Consider the following 21,789-nt stretch of genomic DNA (forward strand, 5'->3'; position numbering starts at 1 on the left):
TTCATCCTCATCACTACTTTCATTATTCGAGGGGGCGGTAGGGGCAGAGGGCCATAGGCTGCTATATGGCGGGAGCGACATGTTATTCCCTGCCTCCATTTCTTTAAGTGTTCGTTTTAAGTCACTTACTTTCTCCTTGAGAGATTTGTTTTCTTCCTCTGTCCTCTTACACTTTTCTTTAACTGTATTTACTTGTTCTAGCAGACCATTTAACTGGTGTACTAACATTACTCCTGCCTTCTTAGTCTTATCTTTAGTCTGGAAGTTCCACCAGACTCTTTGGCATTCTCAAGACTGTATGATATCCCACCCGTCTTTCTGCATACACTTAATAGTAGATTGTCTTTTTGTCATAAAGGTGTGTGACAGCGTCCCTTCTGGGCCCTTCTTAACTTGTTTACCTTCCATAGGATTTCCCTCGGATCCTTTTTGAACCTCTTTATCTTTCTTCCCCATATTTGAGAGAGAAAATATACTCACGGCCACGGATCACAGTCTGAGCGTTTCTCAGACGAATCGCGTGTTTTCACCACCACGAGCTTCAATACTCACGGCCACGGATCACAGTCTGAGCGTTTCTCAGACGAATCACGTGTTTTCACCACCACGAGTCCGGTCTCTAGGTAGACAGGATCAGTGTCTCACCGGCAACCGTATCTTATCCTATAACAAATTTAGGCATAACAACACTACACATTTATCCTTCACAAAGACAATCCTTAACTTATACTTAATTAAAATACTAAACTGGTATCCTTTCTGGTCGTCCGGTCCTCTAAGATTCTTTTGATGAGTTACTAATTACCCGAGACACCCCGTCGAGCGTCCCCCATAATTTCCACTCACCCTGCTCGCAGCGCCAAATTGATATAGAATTAATTGGTGCCTGAGCGGACTAAGTGATATACAAAGTCGACGCGTAACCAACTTAACTCTCTGCTTTAAATAAACCGGACATGGACACCAAGCAAAGGAGAACAGTATTTATTATACTACAGATCTCTGGGAGAAGCGCTAACACCTTATGGATGTGATTGCCAAACTTCTCAATTTTGCAATAGCAGCCGTGCTCCTTTTATACCATTTAAAAGCAGGAAAGATACCATATTACATTTGACCAATCGGGCACTTTAGCATTCTTTAACTTTGGCCAATCCGATAGCTTAGCAACCCTTAATCACATTCTATCAAAAACAAGTTGATCATATTATTATACCGTTAGCAAGCAACTTAATTATATTACTGTTCTGTGCAAGTGACATCACACGTTCGGTGTAAGCAGATCAAGTAAGCTGCCTGTTGTGCCAGTGTCTGCAAAATGTTAATGAATGTCCAGAATTTCAGCAGGCACTACGGTGCCATTTAAAAATTTCCTCCAACACTACACTACCCACGATGCACTAGGCTACCCAGGAGGCAGTAGTCTAGATGGCTGCCTGCACACAGAAGAACACATGCTGAATCTCTACAGATGCTGTACCTAGAGAATGTTTACTGAATAAATGTCTAGCTAGAAGCTAGCTGTTCATAATAAGAATGCCTAGTTATTAATGAACATAACATGGTACCAGGATTGGTGAAGATCTGCTGAAAATTGTGAAAAGCGACATGGAGAATTTGAGGCCACCGGAGTTTCTGACTCTCACGGGAAATGTCGACTACAATTGGTGGACTTTCAAACAACAATTCAAACTCTACATTGCTGCCATCGGATTCAGTACAAAGCCAGATGCAAGAAAAATAGAGTTGCTGCTCACGGTTGCAGGCCCACAGGCGATAGAGGTATTTAATACATTTGTATTTAATCCAGAGGAGAGCAGAGAAAATTTAGACAATGGGCTAAAAAAATTTGATACCCATTGTTCTCCCAAAAAGAATGAAACCTATGAAAGATACATGTTCCATTCGAGGACACAGCGGCAAAATGAGACTTTTGATAGCTTTGTGACCGATCTGAAACTGAAAGCACAGACATGTAATTTCTCTGAGCTGAAAGCACCCATGATTCGTGACCAGATTGTGTTTGGTATTCACGATAAAAAAAGTCAGGGAATGTCTGTTGAGAGAAACCGAACTAACATTGGAAAATGCTGTGAATATATGCCAAGCCAGTGAGCTAGCTCGACAGCATGCAAAGACTTTCAGTGAAATCAATAATGAGGCGATTGTAGTAAGTGCTGCTGTCGGTGCTGTGTTCTACAAGGGGAAGCAACATGGGCAGAACAGAAATGAAAAGCAATCAGAGGAAGGAATTTTTAATTGTAAGCGCTGTGGTTACAAACACCAGTTAAAACAATGCCCAGCGTTTGGAAAAATATGCAAAAAATGTCATGGAAAGAATCACTTTGCCAAACAATGCTTTTCAAAAGTAAAAACAAAGGGCAACAAGTCAATATGATTGAGGACACTGATTTAAGTGAGTCATTTTTTGTACGAATGGTGTCATGTGACAATATCAAAAAATGATACAGAAACTGTGCAGCCCTCAGATATGGACAATGCTGAACATAAAATTAATGCAGTAAAAGAGGACAAATGGATGATCCCACTGCAGGTAAATGGAGCATTAATTACATTGAAACTAGACACTGGGGCAAAAGCAAACTTAATCAGTAGGAGTGACATAAAAAATATGAAAGAAAAGCCCAAAATACAGAAAAAGTCAGCACTACTGAAGGACTATAATGGACAGAAAATAGATAGCTTAGGTGTATGCAGGCTTAAAGTGACAGTCAAAGACAAAGTGCATCATCTCATATTTTCTGTTGTGGCTGAAGGACTTGATTCACTACTGGGCGACAAAGCTTGTGAAGACTTAGAACTGGTCAAGAGAGTATACCATATAAACTGTACCATAAACAGACCAGATGACTCAGTGGATTCTGTAGTAAATAATTTCCAGGATGTGTTCAAAGGATTTGGAGTTCTACCATTCACTTACAAGATCCAGCTAATGGAGGATGCTCAGCCAGTGGTACATGCTCCACGAAGAGTTCCAGCACCCCTGCGTGACCAGCTCAAGAATGAACTGGACAGAATGACCACACTAGGAGTCATCAGGAAAGTCGAAGAGCCAACACATTGGGTTAACTCCATGGTATGTGTAAGGAAAAAGAATAATGATCTAAGAATATGCATGGATCCAAAGGACTTAAATGCAAACATAAAACGTGAACACTACCAGATTCCCAAGCGAGAAAAAATCACCAGTGAAATGTCAGGTGCCAGATACTTTACAAAGCTCGATGCCTCACAAGGATTCTGGCAACTAAAACTGGATGAAGAGAGCACCAAATACTGTACCATCAACACACCATTTGGCAGGTATTGTTTCCTCGGAATGCCTTTCGGGATAATATCTGCTTCTGAAATCTTTCATAGAGTGATGGAACACTTAATTGAAGGTCTGGAAGGAGTCCGGGTCTATGTTGATGACATCATCATCTGGGGCTCCACGTTGAAAGAACACAATGAGAGACTGACTAAAGTGCTACACAGCATACGCCAGAATGGACTGAAGCTCAACAAAGCCAAGTGTCAGTTTGGCGTCCAGGAAGTCACTTTCCTAGGAGATAATCTATCTGGTAAAGGAATAGAGCCCGATATGGAAAAAGTAAACGCCATACCCAAAATGCCCCGACCCACTGACAAAAAAGGAGTACTACGCATCATGGGGATGATAAACTTCATTGGAAAGTTCATTCCTAACTTGTCAGCCAAGACAACCTGTCTGCGAGACCTGCTACATAAAAAAAATGAGTTTGCATGGACAGAAAGACATGAACAAGAGTGGATGAACCTCAAAATAGTGCTGACAACCACACCTGCACTCACTTTCTTTGACCCGACAAAGAGAATCAAAGTGTCAACGGATGCTTCAAAGGATGGCCTAGGCGCGGTCTTGCTACAAGCAGAGGGTGAAGATTGGAAGCCTGTTGCCTATGCCTCCAGGTCTATGACTGATACTGAGTGTTGATACACCCAGATTGAAAAGGAATGTCAAGGCTTGGTAGTTGGACTAGAAAAGATTCATGGCTTCATATATGGACTTCCCACCTTCACAGTTGAGACAGACCACAGCCCACTGGTTGCCATCATAAAAAAAATCTGAATGAGATGTCTCCAAGGATTCAATGACTCATGATGAAGCTGCAAATATATCACTTTGAACTGATCTACACACCAGGTAAATACATAGTGTTAGCAGATGCACTATCCCTAGCACCCACAATGAGTCAAGTGAGCTCTGCTGAAGAAGATGTGGATGTTCATGTGAGTATGGTCACTGCTGTGCTGCCCGTGTCAGACAGAAAATCAAAGCAAATAGTAGAAGAAACAGTAAATGATACAGTATTGCAAACAGTAATAGAAAACATTCATCATGGTTGGCCAAACGGTTCCTGTCCAAAATATTTTCACATAAGGTCAGAATTGAGTGTTGCAAGTGGACTATTACTAAAACAGAACCGAATAGTCATTCCACAGGCTCTACGTCAAGACATGCTCAAAAGGATTCATGAGGGACACCTCGGAATTGAATAATGCAAAAGGAGAGCAAGAGACACTGTTTATTGGCCTGGCATAAATAAGGACATTGAGAACATGATAGGCAAATGTGAGACATGTCAGAAACACCAAAACAAACAAACAAAGGAACCAATGATAGTAGCTGACTTACCAACAGCACCATGGCAAAAGGTTGGTATGGACCTCTTTCATTTAAATGGTAAATAATATCTATTAGTGATTGACTACTTTTCCAACTATCCTGAGATGGCTCTGCTCTCAAGCACATCAGCAAGCAGTGTCATAATGCATGTGAAATCCATCTTCGCCAGTCATGGAATTCCCAGGATTGCCGTTAACGACAATGGTCCGTGCTTCAACTGCAAGGAGTGGCAACAGTTTGCAGCACAGTATGACTTTCAGCACATCACATCCAGTCCTTTGTATGCTCAGTCAAATGGTAAGGCAGAGAAAGGTGTTCAAGTTCTCACGCAGCTACTGAAGAAAGCAACAGAAAGCAAGTCTCATCCTTATCACGCCCTGCTGAGCTACTGAGCCTCAGCTTTAGACTGTGGTTCTTCACCTGCTGAACTACTAATGGGTCGCAAGTTGTGCACCACACTACCCTGCTGTGCAAAAGAACAGCAAAGTAAGGAACTGAGACAGAGACTTCAACTGTTAAAGCTGAAACAGAAATCATACTATGACAAGTCATCCAAAACTCTAAAACCATTGACAAGGGATGATGTTGTCAGGATTGAAGATCCAGATGTATGGAACAGGAAAGCTACAGTTCTTGAGGAAGTATGACCAAGGTCATACACTGTTAGAACTGAGGAAGGACAGATTCTCAGGAGGAACCGCCGTTCCCTCCTGAAAACACAAGAAACTATCCAAGCGCAGATTGATGACAATGCCACAACTGAATCTTGTCATTCACCACCAGAACAATCTCATGAAAACACATCAGACTTACCCGTGCTGAGAAGACCCACAGGTGTAGAAAAAAGCTGGATAGACTTAATCTTTGAGTAAAAAGACAAAACTATATTGAAAATGTATTGACTGTTGTGAAAATGTTTATGTTTATAGAGCACTAACAAAAGTGTTACTGATATCATCTTTATCGTTTTTCTTGAAAGTTGATTGATATTGATTTTGTTAACCTCAAAGAAAGGGGGATGTAATGATCAATAACATGTCATTCTGGAGTGGTACACTAGATGGAGCCGTATAGCTGTATAGAGCTGTATTTTTATTTGTCTGTGTTTAAGACTACACTACCCACGATGCACTAGGCTACCCAGGTGGCAGTAGTCAAGATGGCTGCCTGCACACAGAAGCACACATGCTGAATCTCTACAGATGCTGTACCTAGAGAACGTATACTGAATAAAAGTGTAGCAAGAAGCTAGCTGTTCATAATAAGAATGTCTAGTTATTAATCAACATAACAGGCGGCATTTTTCGTAATGTAGCTGGAAGCAGAGGGTATGGCTGAGATTCTAAATTAGTACTTTTCATCTGCCTTCACCAAGGAAGAAGATGCTGCCACAGACATAGTGAAGGAGGAGGAAGAGGAGATACTGGATGGGATAAAAAGTCATAAAGAGGAGGTACTAGAAACGCTGGCTGTAATTAAAGCAGATAAGTCATCAGGATCAGATGGGATGCATCCTTGGAAGCTGAGGGAAATGAAGGAAGAAATCATGGAGGTACTGGCCATAATCTTCCAATCCTCCTTAGAAACTAGGGTGGTGCCAGAGGACTGGAGAATTGCAAATGTTACACCCTTATTCATAAAAGTGTGTCAAGACAAACCCAGCAACAACAGGTCAGCCAGTTTCATCTTGGTAGTGGGAAATCTTTTAGAAACTCTATTCAGGGACAACATTAACAATCAATTGGACAAGTGTGGGCTAATTAAGCAAAGACAGCATGGATTTTTCAAAGGCAATTCGTGTTTAACTAACTTGATCGAGTTTTTTGATGAGGTAACAGAAAGCGTTGATGAAGGCATTGCGGTTGACATGGTGTACATGGATTTCCATAAGGTGTTCAACAAAGTGCCACATAATAGGCTCGTCAGCAAAGTTGAAGTCCATGGAATAAAAGGGACAGTGGGAGCATGGATACTAAATTGGCTAAGTGACAGGAAACAGAGACTAGTGGTGAATTGGGGTTTTTTCCGACCGGAGGAAGGTGATACATTGTGGTAGAAAGAATGCGGAAAGGAAATATAAACTAAAGGGTACAATCCTAAAGGGGGTGCATCAACAGAGACCTAGTGGTATATGTGCACATAGCATTGAAGCTGGCAGGGCAGGTTGAGAAAGCAGCTCATGAATAGACCTATAGTGTACAAACGTGGGGAATTAGGATGAACCTGTAAAAAACACTGGTTCGGCCTCAACTGAAATATTGTGTTCAATTCTTGGCACAGCACTTCCGGAAGGATGTGAGGGCCTTAGAGAGGGTGCAGAAAACATTTACAGAATCACAGAAACCCCACAGTGCAGATAGAGGCCATTTCGGCCCATCAAGCCTGCACCGACACATATCCCACCCAATCCCCGTAACCCCTACACCAACACATATCCCACCCTATCCCTGTAACCCCACGTATTTAATGCCCCTAACACTAAGGGTCAATTTATCATAGCCAATCAACCTAACCCACACATCTTTGGACTGTGGGAGGAAACCGGAGCACCCGGAGAAAACCCACGCAAACACGGGGAGAATGTGCAAACTCCACACAGACAGTCGCCCGAGGCCGGATTCGAACCCGGGTCTCTGGCGCTGTGAGGCAACAGTGCTAACCACTATGCCACCGTGCACCATTACAAGAATGATTCAAGGAATTGCATGGCTAGACTGCAGAAGCTGTTGTTGTTCTCCTTAGAGTAGAGAAGATTGAGAGGAGATGTGATAGACGTATTCAAAATCATGAGGGGTCTGGAAAGAGTAAACTTTAACTTCGTGGTTTATAGTTGCTAAGGTCTTCCTGGTGTAGCGGGGACTGTTGGTAAACCATACAAGCGCCCTAGAGTATATCTTTAACTGGTGGTATTGAATTAATTTAAATTAATTGAAGGGGTAAGTCATGCCAGGAGAGCCCAGCCCTGTGTTATGCTCCTCTTGCTCTATGTGGGAATTCAGGGATGCTGCCAGTGTCCCTGACGACCGCGTGTGCCAGAAATGCATCCAGCTGCAGCTACTAGTAGGCCACATGGAGGCGCTGGCATTGCGGATGGATGAGCTTTTGAGCATTCACGATGCTGAGAGGTTTGTGGATTACACGTTTGATGAGTTGGTCATGCTGCAGGGTAGGGCAGCACAGGCAGAAGGGAAATGGGTGACCATGAGGCAGAGCAGTAGAGGCAGGCAGGTAGTGCAGGGGACCCCTGTGGACATCCCCCTTTCAAAGAGGTATACCAATTTGGATACTGTTGAGGGGTATGACTTACCAGAGGAAAGCAGCAGCAGCCAACTTCCTGGCACCAGGGGTGCTTCTTCTGCTCAGGAAGGGAGGAACAAGAGTGGGAGAGGAAAAGTGCTGGGGATTCTATCGTAAGGGGAACAGATAGGCGTTTCTGTGGCCGTAGATGTGACTCCAGGATGGTTTGTTGCCTCCCTGGTGCCAGGGTCAAGGATGTCACTGAACGGCTGCAGGGCATTCTGAATGGTGAGGGTGAACAGGCAAAGGTCGTGGTCCACATTGGGACCAACGACATAGGTAGGAAGAGGGATGAGGTCCTGCAGCAAGAATTTAGGGAGCGAGGTAGCAGATTAAAGAGTAGGACCTCAAAATGTGTAATCTCTGGATTACTCCCAGTGCCACGTGCTAGTGAGTATAGGAATAAGAGGATAGAGCAGATGAATGTGTGGCTAAAGAGTTGGTGCAGGAAGGAGGGCTTTAGTTTCCTGGAGCACTGGGCCTGCTTCTGGGGAAGGTGGGACTTGTACAAGTCGGACGGGTTGCACCTGAACCAGAGCGGGACAAATATCCTTGCAGGGAGGTTTGCGAGCACTGTTCAGGGAGGTTTAAACTAAAATGGCAGGGGGTTGGGAACCTGAGCAAGGAGACAGAGGAAAGGAAAACAGGGATAAAAGCAAAAGATAGGAAGCAGAAAAACAAAAGTGGCAGTCAGAGAAATCAACGGTTTAAATCAAACGTGGCCACAGTAAATAATAATTCTAATATGTCTAAGAGCATTAAAAAAACAAGCCTGAAAGATTTGTGTCTTAATGCGAGGAGCATTTGTAATAAGGTGGATGAATTGGCTGTGCAAATAGAGGTAAACAAATATGATTTGGTTGGGATTACGGAAACGTGGCTCAAGGATGGCCAAGATTGGGAACTCAACATCCAGGGGTATTCGATATTCAGGAAAGATAGGCAAAAAGCAAAGGGAGGTGGGGTAGCATTACCGGTTAAAGAAGGGATTAATACAATTGTAATGAAGGATATTAGCTCTGATGATGTGGAATCTGTATGGGTAGAATTGAGAAATACTAAGGGGAAAATACATTAGTGGGAGTGGTATATAGACCTCCAAACAGTAAGGCGGAGCTTGGGGATGGCATTAAAAGGGAAATTAAAGAAGCATGCAATAAGGACACAGTGATCATCATGGGTGACTTTAATCTACATATAGATTGGGCCAACCAAATTAGTAACAATACTGTGGAGGAGGAATTCCTGGAGTGTTTACGGGATGGTTTCCTGGGCCAATATGTTGTGAAACCAACCAGAGAGCAGGCCATGTTAGACTGGGTATTATGTAACGAGAAAGGATTAATTAGCAATCTTGTTGTACGAGGCCCCTTGGGTCGGAGCGATCATAATATGATCGAATTCTTCATTAAGATGGAGAATGAATTGGTTGACTCAGAGACAAGGGTCCTCAATTTAAATAAAGGAAACTACGATGGTCTGAGGAGCGAGTTGGGTAGGACTGCTTGGGGAATGGCACTCAAAGGGTTGACGGTGGATAGGCAATGGCAAACATTCAAAGACCAGATGGATGAGTTACAGAATTTGTTCATCCCAGTTTGGCATAAAAATAAAACAAAAAAGGTGCCTCAACCGTGGCTAACAAGGGAAATTAGGAATAGCATAAGATCCAAGGAGAGAACATATAAATTGGCTAGAAAATGCAATAATCCTGAGGATTTGGAGCAGTTTAGGAGTCAACAAAGGAGGACAAAGGGATTCATTAAGAAAGGGAAAACAGAATATGAGAGTAAGCTATCAGGGAACATAAAAACTGACTGTGAAAGCTTTTATAGATATGTGAAGAGAAAAAGATTGGTGAAGTCAAGCGTAGGTCCCTTACAGTCAGAATCAGGGGAATTTATAATGCGAAGCAAGGAAATGGCAGACCAACTAAATACATACTTTGGTTCTGTCTTCACAAAGGAGGAAACAAATAACCTCTCAGAGATGCCGGGGAACATAGGGTCTGATGAAAGGGAGGAACTGAAAGAAATCAGTATTTGTAGGGAAATGGTGTTAGGAAAATTGATGGGACTGAAGGCCAATAAATCCCCAGGGCCTGATGGTCTACATCCCAGGGCAATTAAGGAAGTGGTCCAGAACTCGATGGAATCTGGAACGGTACCCATAGATTGGAGGGTAGCTAATGTTATCACACTATTCAAAAAAGTTGGTAGAGAAAAAGCGGGGAATTGTAGACAGGTAAGCCTGACATCGGTAGTGGGGAAAACGCTAGAGTCTATTATAAAAGATGTAATAGCACAGCACTTGGAAAGCAGTGACAGGATCGGAAAAAGTCAACATGGATTTACAAAAGTTAAGTCATGCTTGACTAATCTACTGGAATTTTTTGAGGATGTAATTGGTAAAATAGATAAGGGAGAACCAGTGGATGTGGTGTATTTGGACTTTCAGAAGGCTTTCGATAAGGTCCCATATAAGAGATCAGCGGACAAAATTAAGGCACATGGGATTGGGGGCAAGGTATTGACTTGGATAGAGAACTGGTTGGCGGACAGAAAGCAAAGAGTTGGAATAAATGGGTCGTTTTCCAAGTGGCAGGCAGTGACTAGTGTGGTACCGCAAGGACCGGTCCTAGGACCCCAGCTGTTCACAATATATATTAATCATCTGGACGAGGGAATTGAATGTAATGTCTCCAAATTTGCAGACGACACAAAGCTGGGTGGGAGGGTAAGCTGTGAGGAGGATGTCGTGAAACTCCAGTACGATTTGGACAGGTTGGGTGATTGGGCAGAAACATGGCAAATGCACTATAATGTGGATAAATGTGAGGTTATCCACTTTGGTGGCAAAAGCAGAAAGGCAGGTTATTATTTGAATGGCAATAGATTGAGAGAAGGGGAAGTGCAAAGAGACCTGGGTGTTATTGTGCACCAGTCGCTGAAGGTAAGCATGCAGGTGCAGCAGGCGGTTAAGAAGGGAAATGGTATGTTGGCCTTCATAGCAAGGGGTTTCGAGTACAGGAACAAGGATGTCTTGCTGCAGTTGTACAGGGCCTTGGTGAGACCGCACCTTGAGTATTGTGTGCAGTTTTGGTCACCTTACCTGAGGAAGGACGTTCTTGCCATGGAGGGAGTGCAGCGAAGATTCACCAGGCTGATACCTGGGATGGCAGGAATGACGTATGAGGAGAGATTGTGTCGATTGGGCTTATACTCACTGGAGTTTAGAAGATTGAGAGGGGATCTCATCGAAACCTATAAAATTCTGTCAGGTCTGGACAGTCTAGATGCAGGAATGATGTTTCTGATGGCCGTGGAGTCCAGAACCAGGGGTCATAGTCTAAGGATAAGGGGTAAGCCATTTAGGACAGAAATGAGGAGGAATTTCTTCACCCAGAGAGTGGTGAACCTGTGGAATTCTCTGCAACAGAGGGCGGTGGAGGCCAGTTCATTAAATATATTCAAGAAAGATTTGGATATATTTCTTGAGGCTAAAGGGATCAATGGATATGGGGAGAAGGCAGGGACAGGGTACTGAAGTTGGATGATCAGCCATGAACTCATTGAATGGTGGAGCAGGCTCAAAGGGCCGAATAGAGTCATAGAGTCATAGAGTTATACAGCACAGAAAGAGGCCCTTCGGCCCATCGTGTCTGCGCCGTCCATCAATTCCTGTCCAGTCTAATCCCATTTTCCAGCATTTGGCCCATAGCCTTGTATGCAATGGCATTTCAAGTGCTCATCCAAATGCTTCTTGAATGTTGTGAGGGTTCCTGCCTCTACCATCCTTTCAGGCAGTGAGTTCCAGATTCCAACCACCCTCTGGGTGAAAAAGTTCCTCCTCAAATCCCCTCTACACCTCCTGCCCCTTACCTTGAATCTATGCCCCCTTGTTATTGACCCCCCTACTAAGGGGAAATGTTCCTTTTTATCTACCCTATCTATGCCCCTCATCATTTTGTACACCTCAATCAGGTCCCCCCTCAGCCTTCTTTGCTCCAAGGAAAACAACCCCAGCCTGTTTAGTCTTTCTTCATAGCTGAGGCGCTCCATCCCAGGTAACATCCTGGTGAATCTTCTCTGCACCCTCTCCAAAGCAATCACATCCTTCCTATAGTGAGGCGACCAGAACTGCACACAGTACTCCAGCTGTGGCCTCACCAGCGTTTTGTACAGCTCCATCATAACCTCCCTGCTCCTTTATTCTATGCCTCGGCTAATGAAGGCAAGTATCCCATATGCCTTTTTAACCACCTTATCTACCTGTTCCGCTGCCTTCAGGGATCTATGTACATGTACACCAAGGTCCCTTTGACCCTCTGTACTTCCTAGGGTCCTACCACTCATTGTGTATTCCCTTGCCGTATTTGTCCGTCCAAAATGCATCACCTCGCACTTTTCAGGGTCAAATTCCATTTGCCACTTTTCTGCCGATCTGACCAACCCGTTTATATCGTCCTGTAGCCTGAGGCTTTCCTCCTCGCAATTTACCACCCCACCAATTTTCGTGTCATCTGCGAACTTACTGATCATACCTTTTACATTCTCATCCAAATCATTTATGTAGATCACAAACAGCAAGGGACCCAGCACCGATCCCTGAGGTACCCCACTGGACACAGGTTTCCAGTCACAAAAGCAACCTTCGACCATCACCCTCTGCCTCCTGCCACTCAGCCAGTTTAGGATCCAACGCGCCAAGGCACCCTGGATCCCATGGGCTCTTACCTTCTTGACCAGTCTCCTATGCGGGACTTTGTCAAAAGCTTTACTGAAGTCCATGTAAACCACATCCACAGCATTTCCCTCATCCACACACCTAGTCACCCCCTCGAAAAATTCAATCAGATTGGTCAGACATGATTTACCCTTGACAAAGCCATGCTGACTATCCCCGATTAATCCTTGCCTCTCCAAGTGCAGACTAATTTTGTCCCTCAGAATTTTTTCCAATAATTTCCCTACCACAGATGTTAGGCTCACTGGCCTGTAATTCCCTCGTTTATCCCTGCTACCCTTCTTGAATAATGGTACTACGTTAGCTGTTCTCCAGTCCTCTGGTACATCCCCTGTGGCCAGAGAGGTCCTGAAAATTTGTGTCAGAGCCCCTGAAATCTCCTCCTTTGCCTCACACAACAGCCTGGGATACATCTCGTCCGGGCCTGGGGATTTATCCACTTTTTGGCCCGCTAAAACCGCTAGTACCTCCTCCCTCTCGATGCTAATATGTTCAAGTATGTCACAGTCCCCTTGCCCGATTTCTATGTCTGCATCGTCTTTCTCCATAGTGAACACAGATGCAAAAAATTCATTTAAAACCCCGCCTACACCATCTGGCTCTACACACAGATTGCCACGTTGGTCCCTAATGGGCCCTACCCTTTCCCTGGTTATCCTCTTGCCCTTAATATACTTATAAAACATCTTAGGATTTTCCTTTATTTTGCTCGCCAGTGTTATTTCATGGCCCCTCCTCGCCCTCCTAATTTCTTTTTTAAGTATGCCCCTGCACTTTTTATACTCCTCTAGGGCTTCCTCCGTCTTTAGTCTTTTGTAACTGCCAAAAGTCCCCCTTTTGTTCCTAATGCATTTTTGTATATCCCTTGTCATCCAAGGTTCCCTTTGCTTGTTGGTCCCACCCTTGACCTTTAAGGAACATGTTGGCGTTGTACTCTCTCTATTTCCCTTCTGAAAGTCTCCCACTGCTCCTGCACCTACTCCTGCTCCTATCTTCTATGTTTCTATGTTTTTATAGAGAGAAACTGTTCCCATTGGTAGAAGGGTCGAGTACCAGAGGACACAGATTTAAAGTGATTGGTAGAAGAACCAAAGCAACAGAAGAAAACACTTTTTTATGCAGCGAGTGTTTATGATCTGGAATGCACTGCCTGAAATGATGGTGGAGCCAGAGTCAATCGTGGTTTTCAAAACGGAATTGGATAAATATGTGGAGGAACAAAATGCAGGGCTAGGGAAATGGGCGGTCGAGTGGGACTAGCTGAAGTGCTCTTGCAGATAGCCGGCACAAGCACAGTGGGCCAAATGGCCTTCTTCTATGCTGTAACTAATCTATGATTCTACAATTGTAAAGCCTTAAAAATATTATACGTGTAATTAGCACGAAATTATAACACCCCTCCCCCACTGTTAAAATAAATACAATTTCTTTATATTATTTGATAAGAGGACAAAACAAATGAGAATGCAATTGTTGAGATTGATCGAAAGTTGGTCTGTTTCTGAATAGAAAGCAAATGTATTTTCAAAGGCGGTCATTTCAGACAAGCGTTAGATCTGCAGAAATTTGAGAGATGAAGGAAACCACAGCACAGAGCTGCGAGCTGGACATGGTACATACCGGAAGGAATAAAATACCCAGTTTCAGCATTGCTCATGGCAAGTTTGTGGCCCATTGCAGGATCCATTTAGTTACAGATTTCACTGGTCAGCGGTTGAATGGGCTCACCAGATAGGATGTTTGATGTCGGGATAGCAGTAATTTATTTAGCGCTTTTCATGGTCTTAGGTTCTCCCAAAGTGCTTCACAGCTGACGAGCTGTACTTTTGAGATATGGTCATTGCTATTTTAGGGATTAACGTAGCAGCCAAGTTCTGTACAGCAATGTGCCACAACTTATAATTAGCTCAGTTCATCTAGTGAAACATAAGCGACAGTGTCAGCCCCTTATATTACACTAGATTAATCTCCTGGGATTGAGAGCAATGTATTTGCGTGGATTGATGATTGGTTAACAGACAGAAAACAGAGATTAAGTATAAACAGGTCATTTTTAGGTTGGGAGGTTTTAACTAGTAGGGTGCCACAAGGATTGGTGCTTGGCCCTCACCTCTTTACAATCTATATTAATGATAGATGAGGGGACCGTGTGTAATACATCCAGGTTTGCTGACTATGCAAAGCTAGGTGTGAAGATAAACCACGAGGAAAACGCAAAGAGGCTGCAAAGGGATATTGACAGGTTAAGTGAGTGGGTCAGAAGTTGGCAGATGGAATATAAGGTGCGGAAATGTGAAATTGTCCACTTTGGTAGGAAGAACCGAAAAGCAGAATATTTTTTAAAAGCTGACAGACTCGTAAATTTTGGGATTCAGAGGGATTTGGGTGTCTTTGTAGAGGGATCACGGAAAGGTAACATGTAGGTGCAGCAAGCAATTAGGAACACAAATGTTTTTTAAGCCTTTATTGTAAGGATGTTGGAGTACAAGAGTAAAGAAGATTTCTGCATTTATATAGGGCTGTGGGAGGACATTCTTGACGTACTGTGTACATTTTAGCTTCCCTACCTAAAGATGGATATACTCGTCGTGGAGGTGTTGAAACGAAGGTTCACTAGTTGATTCCTGGGATGAGAGGGTTTTCATGTGAGGAAAGATTGAGTAGAATGGATCTATATTCTCTGGAGTTTAGACGAATGATAGTTACTCTCGTTGAAATGTATACATTTCTTAGAAGTCTGAACAGAGTAGATGCTGAGAGGTTGTTTCCCCTGGCTGAACAGTCTGAAACCAGGGACCATAGTCTCAGGATAAGGGGTCGGCCATTTAGGACTGAGATGAGGAGGCATTTCTTGGATTTCTCTACCCCAGAGGGCTGTGGATTCTCTTTAGTTGAGTATATCCAAGAATGACCTCGATAAATTTTTGGGCACTAAGGGTATCAAAGAATGTGCTGAGAGGGCAGGAAAGTGGAATTGAGGTAGAGGATCAGCCATGATTGTGTTGAATGGTGAAGCAGGCCTGAGAGGCCATATGGCCTACACCTGCTCCTATTTCATATGTTCTTATGTTCAAGTGGAAATGGATATGTTAGATAAAAAAAGAAAAACTAAAGGTGCAGGATATATGCAACGAAAACAGACAATACTGAAAACAAACAACCAGTTGTGTGAAGAAGCAAACCAGTTGATGGTTCACGTGTAGACTCAGCGTCAGATTTACATTCTTGGGATAGGTTTATCTTGATTTATTGCAGATTTAATTTATTATAAAATTTCACTCCCTCTTTCAAGGTTACACAGGTCAAAGGTCCATGTCCCCAGGTGAGAAACAATATGGCAAAGTAATGGGTGTGAAGCCAATGTCAGAAGTCCCCTGTGTCCCGCCATCAGGGGGTGCTGCATAGATTGCTACAGTCAATGTTCGAATGATTACCTATCTTGAAGGATGTTTTTTGGCTGCCACCTTACAATGGACCTATTTTGTAATGCTCTCATGAAAATCTTCTCAGCCACGAGCACAGCTGAATCAATCAGTGCCATGTTTCCTTAATAACAACAGAAAATGCTGGAAAAAATCAGCAGGCCAGGCAACATCCGTGGAGAGAGAAATAGAGTCAACATTTCAGGTCGAAACCCTTCGTCAGGACTGAAAAAACACAGGAAATGAAACAGATTAAAAGGCCAGTTTGGGGGCTGGGCAATGGGGATGAAAGAAGAAAAGAGAAGTGAAGAGACATTAAGAGGTATTCAAAACTAGACGAGATGGTGAAAGGACTAGTAAGGGGACAAAAGACGGCTCTAGATTACGTGGGAAATGCGCTGGCAGAATGAGAGACAGCTGCCATGTGGGAGAGAAAAAAAAGGGGGAAGGGCACAAAAAAAAGGTGTGGATAAAAATACATATGTACAAATGTAATAGAGGCCGAGGTTATGATTTGAAATTGTTGAACTCAATATTGAGTCTGGAAGGCTGTAAAGTGCCTAATCACAAGATGAGATGCTGTTCCTCGAGCTTACACTGGGTTTCCGTGGAACGATGCAAGAGCCTGAGTACAGTGAGGTCTGAGTGGGAATGGGGCAGTGAATTTAAATGACAGGTGACCGGAAGCTCCAGGTCACCCTTACAGACTGAACGGAGGTGTTCCGTAAAGCGGTCACCCAATCTGCGTTTGGTCTCCCCAATGTAGAGGAGACCACATGGGACATTTTGCAAACAGCTAAGAAGAAACACCGTGCCTACGATCGGAGCTGCCGTTTTCTTGGTGCAATATGTCCTTTTCAGCTTCTGACAACAAATAGCAACGAATCGATCAAAGGTGAAAACAACTGTTAACCAGACAGAGCTATTTCTGCAAGCATAAACTAGGAGCGTTTTGAGACGGCACGCTGGAGTAACGGACAAGGAGCTAACTGGATTGTAAAGGCCAATGATGCTGTTCAATATCACACCAGTGATAATGACCAGTAGAACCGCGACAGCCATAGCCACTAGATAGAGAGTGATGCTTTTGGAGAGACTGCACTTCCCCTGGCACAGGATCACAATTGACATTGGCCCAGAAATTCGGGTCTCCATGGGTGATTACGCATGCGGTGCTCACCCGTAAGCCCAATGGAAATGCCAGTTTCATGCAAGCACTGCGCACGCACAGGAAACCGGCACTTCCGTTCCCCTGAAAGAAGGGGTTCAGAGGTGGAACACGTGCGCAGGAGAGGCTGCACGTGCGCATTGAACTTACGTTTTTTTTTGCAGGTTTTCCAGTGAGGGTAAGTCTCCAGGACTTACCTTTTAAAAAGCAGGCACAAGGCCTGCTTTTAACAAGGTAAGTGGTGAATTAATTAAAATTAAAACTTTTTTCCCACAGGTTTATTATTTTTAAATATTTAAAGAAGTGTAAGTTTATTTTTAGCCCCGTAAGAAAATATAATTAATTTTTTCAAAAATTACAATTATTGTTTAAAATAGTTATTTCATGTAATTTATAGTTTATTTTAAAAATGTGATGTTCTTTAAATTTATTTGAAGATTTTGTGATGTTTTGGTGCTTATAGTATTTATAGGCTTGACAGTTCTTCCTGTCAAACTTATGAATGAAGCATTCCCTGCTACCATTGGCTCTCCGTGGCCCACGTGATCCCAGGGGACACATCGAACTAACTGCACCCCTGGGATACGCAACCACTGCCCGGCAGCAGTTGGAGAAGGCCCAGGATCGGAATCCCACGTGGGCCCACAGCTCAATGGCTGGCGCAGTAGGTAAGTGCAGGTCCGGGGCTTACACCCGCGAGAAGCCCCCGACCCAAATTTCTGTGCCAATTTCTCGCACAGGCTTGGGCTATTTGCCCCCAAACTGTCCAGCAATTGCATGCAAATTGTTTACGGTTGATGTAAACAGCCCCAGAACTTGTTTGCATCAGCGTAAGTGGACACATCAGGCATGTTGTTATCATTTTCATTGGGGAAATCAAATAGTTTAATTGTATCTCATTAGCTTTTGTTCTTTCTGCAAAGATTGGAGTTTTAATGATTTCAATAATAATTATCAGCAAAATTGTTGTTTTACTAACAGAACCAATATATAGTGAAGTTGGTGGAATGAAGCTAATTAGGAATAAAATTCCAATCCTGGAAAGTAATTATAATTTAAAATGATTACGGGATTTCCTTCTGAAATGATGTAAAATCTAATTCTGCTTCCTGATTGGAGGACACAGCCCAGAATTTATTAATGATTTTCGTACTTATTTAAAAAAATATTTCTGGTTCATTTGAAACACTTGTTTTTCATTTCAGAATCAGCGTTGCTTCTTCTTATGATGTCCAAATATCATGTTACATTAGCCCAGAACATTTAAATTTTCGTTTGATTTTCAAATGTTATACTTTGAAACCTATATTTAGTAGAAAGCTGTTTCCATGTGGGATGCAGGAACAGAGGATAGACATTGACATTGCGCGATAATGTAAAAGGAGTGATAATGGCCCAGAAATTCGGGTCTCCACAGGTGAGTATACATGGGGTACTCACCCGTAAGCCCAATGGAAGTGCTGTTTTCGTGCATGCACTGAGCATGCGCGGGAAACCGGCATTTCCATTCCCCTGAAAGAAGGGGTTCAGAGGTGGAATACATGCGCAGGAGAGGCAGTGCATGCGCATCGAACTTACTTGTTTTTTTGCAGCTTTTCCCAGGAGGGTAAGTCTCCAGGAGTTACACTTTTATAAAGCAGGTGCAAGGCCTGCTTTTTACAAGGTAATTGGTCAATTAATTAAAATTAAAATATTTTTTCCACAGGTTTATTATTTTCAAATACTTTAAAGAAAGGTATGTTTATTTTTAGCCCCGTTAGAAAATGTAATTAAATTTTTCAAAAATTTAAATTATTGGCCCAGTAATTCGGCTCGGGTGATTGCCGCGCGTGCAAGGCCCCAAGGTGGACTTACCCGGCGCGCCGACATCTGAAATCTGGCCCGCAATGACATTCCTGTGACTGGCCAGCTTGAGGTCCTGCCGCGCTGTGCGTGCGTGACCCAGCGGTGTACTTAGTGTGATGAGCTGGCTGGGATCACGTGAGCACAGGGCAACCAATGGGAGGTTGCAAAAGTTCATTCATAAGTTTGACAGTGAGAGCTGTCAAACTCATGAAAACTCCTGGCCCCAAAACACTACTTAAACCTGAAAGAAAATTAAAAGAAACATTGCACTACTTAAATGAACCATAAATAACTATGAAAAACTATTTTAAACAATAATTTTAAAATTTGAAAAAAAAAAATTTATAAAAAATCGGGGCTGAAACTAAACTTACCTTACTGTAAATTCTTTAAAAATAACAAACCTGTGGGGAAAAAAATTCTAAATTTTATTAATAGACCACTTACCTGAAAAACTAAGTACTTATGTGTGGTTTTTCTGTGTGTAAATATCGGAGGCCTTTACACACGCGCATCTCTCTCAAAATACAGGAATCCCAAGGCGCACGCACTGCCCGATACCGCGCATGCATTCAGCCTCTGAACCCCTTCGTTCAGAGGACTGGAAATGCCGGCGTTCCCCGCATGCACGGTGTTTCCTGAACGCCGGCATTTCATCCGGCCAGATGCGTGAGTACCCAGACCGTACTCACGCATTTGGACCCGAATTACTGGGCCATTGTTTAAAATAGTTACTTCATGTAATTTATAGTTTATTTTAAAATGTGATTTTTTTTAAATTTATTTGAAGATTTAGTGATGTTTTGGGGCTTATAGTATTTATAGGTTTGACAGGTCCTGTGAAACTTATGAATGAAGCATTCCCTGCTACCATTGGCAATCCATGGCCCACGTGATCCCAGGGGATGCATCGAACTAACTGCGCCGCTGGGATATGCAAGCACTGCGCGCCGGTAGTTGGAGGAGGCCCAGGATCGGAATCCCACGCGGGCCCACAGCTCAACGGCCGGCGCGCTAGGTAAGTGCAGGTCGGAGGCTTCCACCCACGGGAAGCCCGACCTGAATTTCTGGGCCATTAATGAGTGTGCAGTCCATTTTACATCTCCGCCGATGTTTAATTCCATTGGCTTTAATGGGGAGAGATGTGACACGGGCTGCCGACTCGTTATCATCCAATTTGCGCTGTCGCTAAAAGTCAAGAACTACCCCAATTTCTGATGTGCACACATACTGTTTACTTTCAGTAAAGTCCGCCAAAAATTTCCTTCCTTTCCTACCCTTCGCTACAGTTAACATGATGGCGATTGTGATCCTGTCCCGGGGAAAGTGCGATCTCTCCAAATACATCACTCACTACCTGGTGGCCATGGCAGCAGCGGATCTGCTGGTCGTCATCACTGGCGTTATACTCAATCGGTTCATCGACATTTACTTTGCAGGAAACCTTCCTGTCACTTACTTTGTATGTCGGACCACAATCGTCCTAGTTTATGTATCCAGAGATTGTTCTGTCTGGTGAACCGTCGCTTTCATGTTTGACCGCCTTATAGCCAAATGTTGCCAGAAGCTGAAAAATAAATATTGCACCAAGGAAACGGCAGCTGCGATTGTAGGCACGGTGCTTGCTCTGAGCTGTTTAAAAAACATCCCTTGGTACTTTGTATATGAACCTCTGCATAGAATTAACAACGTGCCCTGGATAAGATGAAACTTTTATTCTTCACCACTATGGCAAGCATTTTCGTATTTTGGCTGCATAGCGACTCCTTTTCAGCCATTCCTCACTATTTTTCTGCTCAATGCTCTGACCGGTAGATATATATTAATGGCGAGCAGAGTCCACCGGCCATTGTGGGACAACACCAGCACTTAAAATAACCCTGATCCTGAGATGGAGAACCGCAGAAAATCCATCATTTTACTCTTCAGTATATCCGGCCATTTTATACTGTTATGGCTGACGTACACGGTCCATCACTTGTATTACCGAGATAATAATACCTATTCATACACAGGTTACAACGATCCGGTTTATATCCTTCAAGAAACCGGATATATGCTCCTGATTTTGAGTTGCTACACAAACACATTTATTTATGCTGTGACCCAGACTAAATCAGAGAGGAGAAATGGTGAAATATCCATTAAATAAAATTGTTGAGCTTTAGATGGTTAGAAACACTATGGATTTGCTGGTATTACAATTCAACTTAGAAGATCAGAACAAATGGAAAAGGGGCAGGGGTAGGCCTTACAGCCCCTGGAGCCTGCTCCAGCATTCAATGACATCATGGCTAATGTTTTACATCAACTCCATCTTTCCGCCAAATTCAATTTCCCTTGATTCCCTTAGAGTCCAAAAATCTATCGATCTCAGTCTTGATATATTCAAAGACTGAGCATCCACCGCCCTCTGACGTCGAGAATTCCAAAGATACACAACCCTCCGTGAACTCAGTCCGAAATGGCCGATCACTTATTCTGAGACTGCGCCCCTTCTTTCTGATTACTTTATTTGGTCAGGAGACATATGAGCTTACAGACCAGATTCACTCTCTCAAGTCATGTCCCAGCTTATCTTGCCACTAATGTTGCAACGCCATGCTTTTTTGCTAGGTAGTTCGTTTTAATAAAATCATGTT

The 21,789-nt window shown here is 43.3% G+C and overlaps 1 pseudogene; it reads left to right on the forward strand.

Annotated features, from left to right (window-relative positions):
• The first annotated feature begins 14,285 nt into the window (after positions 1–14,285).
• Positions 14,286–21,315, forward strand: LOC147092783 (putative G protein-coupled receptor 139; annotated as a pseudogene).
• Positions 21,316–21,789: the final 474 nt, after the last annotated feature.

Source organism: Somniosus microcephalus, unplaced genomic scaffold (assembly GCF_052327205.1).
Source record: "Somniosus microcephalus isolate GS21.2 unplaced genomic scaffold, FLI_Smic_1.0 unresolved_chr2, whole genome shotgun sequence".
In the NCBI taxonomy this organism is placed as follows: Eukaryota; Metazoa; Chordata; class Chondrichthyes; order Squaliformes; family Somniosidae; genus Somniosus; species Somniosus microcephalus.